Below are 3,528 nucleotides of genomic sequence, written 5' to 3'. Positions count from 1 at the left end.
AGTTAAATACAGAGTTTTAATTTTATAGCTTAACAATGAAGGGTCATACACTGAAATCAACACATATACCTAGTATTTCAGTCTAAGTTTGTCCACATACACAGCTGAAATCAATTACAAGGTATGGCCTAACAGATGCTAGGGGAACTTTTTTAAAAGTAGTTTTTACAGGTATTAAACAACTTCTTGCTCACTGAAGTCATCATACATACAGGGCAAAGTCAGAGCTTTTATATTTACGTTTATTCTTCATTTAACTTTTAAAACACTACTATAATTGAATATTAAAACAAAAACAATAGCAAGTAGTGAGTATATTATGATTATAGTCTTTCACTCATTCACTACTGCATATAAAATGCCTGCAGTGAGTGTTATTCATTGGCCCCATTAAGAGGTTTGACACTGAACACCACCTCTGGGATGATGTTCATCATCCTCATATGCTTCTCCATTATAATGGCGCCGTCTTTCCTGATTTGGATCAAAGTCCACCAGTTCTACCTGATCCATTTCATCAGTCTCTTCCACTTCCTTCCTCTCAGGTAGGAGTTTTTCCAGCAAAGAGAGTTTGTCAGGAGACAAAAAGCCATTTTCAGGAAAGTTTACCTTAAACTCAATGATTAGGCGACCCTTTTCATATGGTCTACGATAAATTGGCATACCTTCATTTAGCACACACTTTAGATCTCCATGCTTGGCCAGAGGGATTTCCCTGCAGCTTGTTCCTCAGGCCCCATCTCCTCTTGCTATCGTTGAGTGCCTTGAGGGCAAGTGGTCCATGGGCTTGCTGGACACCTCAGTGATGGCCTGACCCAAAAAGCTCTCACCAAACTGGGACAGCAGGAATTAGGCGGGCCAGACATTTATTCCTCTGAGGAATTTGAACCTAAGATCTGAGGAAGAAACTGACCACTGGAAGCAGGAGATGAGGTAAGTTTCAGAAAAAGGAATAGACCTATGGCCTAGTCAGTACAGGCCATGAGAAAGCAGAGGCTGGGGGCGGGGGTTGTGGCTTCGTGGTACAGTGCTAGCCTAGCGTGTGTGAGGCACTGGGTTCAATTCTCAGCACCACATACAAATAAATGAATAAAATAAAGGTCCATCATCTAAAAAAAATTTTTTAAAAATTAAAAAATTTAAAAACATCTAAAAAATTTTTTTTAAAAAGCAGTGGCTGGGCTGGGACAAGGGAGGCAGTGTCTTACTGCTTTGATAGAGTTGTGGAAGCAAGTGACAGAATAAACTGAACAATTTAAGTAGAAAAACAATTTGTTAAACATATGGGCTTTTTTGGGTTGCGGGGGGCCTTGGAATTGAACCCAGGGCCCCACATATTCCAGGCAAGCACTCTACTGTTGAGCCACTCCCACAGCCATGTGCAGGATTTTTGATGGGAATTTCAATTCTCAGCTGAATCTGGGTTTTAATCATTACCCTAAATACAGGAGTAAGCATGCACTCCCTTCTCTTCTCTGCCAAAGTGCCAGGACAGGCCAATCCAGACCAAACAGAAATGGTCTTACAATATTACTTCAAAGCTGGGTGCAGGTTCTGGCTGTAAGTTCAGCCTTCTGGCCTGACTGAGAACAGATTTCACAGAAGCTGTACAATAGGATTCTTTTGACTGCAAATCATGGAAATCCATCTCTCATGTATTAAGCAAATCAAACAAACAAAACCCAGAAACATAAAAGGGGAGGGTGAAATTGGGTCATATAAAAATGAAATCCATGCGTAGGGATTGCTTCAGGAATGGCTAGATCTAAGCACACAAGTTAAGTCACCAAGTATCTGTCTCCATTTCATGACTTTGCCTCTCTCTGTGTTGGTTGGTTTTTCTCTCTCAGGTTACTCTCCCAGTGATGTAGCAAGATAGCTCCCAAGAGTTCCCTCCCCCATCCCCACTTCTTTTTTTCTTTTCTTTTTCAGTACAGGGCATTGAAGGTCACATGCATGCTAGGCACATGTACTACCATTGAGCTAAATCCCCAGTCCTTTCTATTTTTATTTTGAGACAGGGTCTCACTAAGTAGCCCAGGCCTGGCCTCAAACTTCTTATTCTCCTGCCTTAGCCTCCCTGAGCCCCTAGAATTTTGTACATGTTGTCATCTCACCAAGCTAAAAGTTCTATCTTAACATCATAAGCCTTCCTGGGAAGAGTTTACCTTCCCAATAGTTCTGGGGAAAGTACCAGGGCTGAGTTTCATGAGACTGATTGAGTTATTTCCCCAGCTCTGGAGTTGAGAGGATGGGGTCAGTCATACAGGAACTTCTTGAACTAAGAGTAAAGACAGGGCAGCCTTCCAAAGAAAGCCTGGGTGCTGAGAGCAGAAACAAGAATTGTGAAATAGCAGTCAGTTAAAAAAAAGACTTACACACACACACACACACACACATTTTAGTGAGTTCAGGAGACTAATGTCAAAAAACCCAAACTTTCTTATGTGATCCCAGGCTGGAAACTGATGTTTAATCCAGCCTAGAAGGACAAATGATATATTAAGAAACTAGAGTGTTTTCAGGAAGAGGCAAAGCAGACTGGGGCAGATACCTCTGGCTGATTTGGGTCCCCACTCCCTCCCCCTTTGGCTTTTGCTGCGGAGACAGGATTTCCTGGAGCTGGAGCTGACTTCGTGGGGCTGGCTACCAGCAAGCACTGAGCCCTCTGGTCAAGGCCACAAGCTACCAGAAAGGACAGACATTTATAAGAATATAGCCCCAGGGACAAGAGAGGAGAGTACTGAATTGGGGTTAGGGTTTCCCATCTAAATATTACAGGATGGTGGTTGAAGAGGGACTGAAGAGAGAAAAAAATAAGGGGTTTTAGGCAATAGGAATCAAACATGGATTTGAAAGCCAGAAATCGATGCCTCCATCCCTGTACAAGTATGAGGAAAGTTGCTTCAAGGAGCATGGTGTGATAAGAGGCCAGGATTATATACCTTCGAGATTCCTGGAGGGAGAAAAGCACTCCCCTCATATATTAAGATCTAGGAGATCTGTGCTGTAAGCCATGAGCGACAGGACAAGATGTACTTGATGGCAGCCTGGAGAATCTGTCCCAGCCAAAGCACAACTGACAGGGAACTCTTACGGGGGAAAAAAAATCAGAATTCCGTGGAAACTGGAATCCCTGTGCTGGATATCTTCCACATCTGCCTTCCACTCTGCCCTAGGAAGCTGACCTTATAGATTCTTGTGCATCTATTTCAGCTTCAGGTTGGGTTTGGCCAGTAGAAATATTACCTAACCAGGCCCATTGTGCCCACCACACAGTGTGCCAATCACTGAAGCAATGAGTTTTGCAAAAGAGTGTATTCGGGCTGGGGATGTGGCTCAAGCGGTAGCAGGCTCGCCTGGCATGCGTGCGGCCCGGGTTCGATCCTCAGCACCACATACAAACAAAGATGTTGTGTCCGCCGAAAACTAAAAAATAAATATTAAAAAAATTCTCTCTCTAAAAAAAAAAAAAAAAAAAGGTGAATTTCATGAAAAGGTGGCCAAACATGAAAAGGTGGGATCCCC

At 43.0% G+C, this 3,528-nt stretch overlaps 1 long non-coding RNA gene across 1 annotated transcript in view; it reads left to right on the top strand.

The window, feature by feature from the left end:
• The first annotated feature begins 492 nt into the window (after positions 1–492).
• LOC125612019 overlaps positions 493–3,528 on the top strand; it is a 7,868-nt gene continuing 4,832 nt past the window's right edge. The window contains exons 1-2 of the long non-coding RNA XR_007342275.1: positions 493–603; positions 2,998–3,004. This is a non-coding gene — a long non-coding RNA (uncharacterized LOC125612019). The remainder of the gene's footprint in view (positions 604–2,997; positions 3,005–3,528) is intronic.

The sequence above is a fragment of the Marmota marmota genome, unplaced genomic scaffold (assembly GCF_001458135.2).
Source record: "Marmota marmota marmota unplaced genomic scaffold, marMar, whole genome shotgun sequence".
NCBI classification, from domain to species: domain Eukaryota; kingdom Metazoa; phylum Chordata; class Mammalia; order Rodentia; family Sciuridae; genus Marmota; species Marmota marmota.
This window is presented reverse-complemented; position numbering and strand designations above follow the sequence as displayed.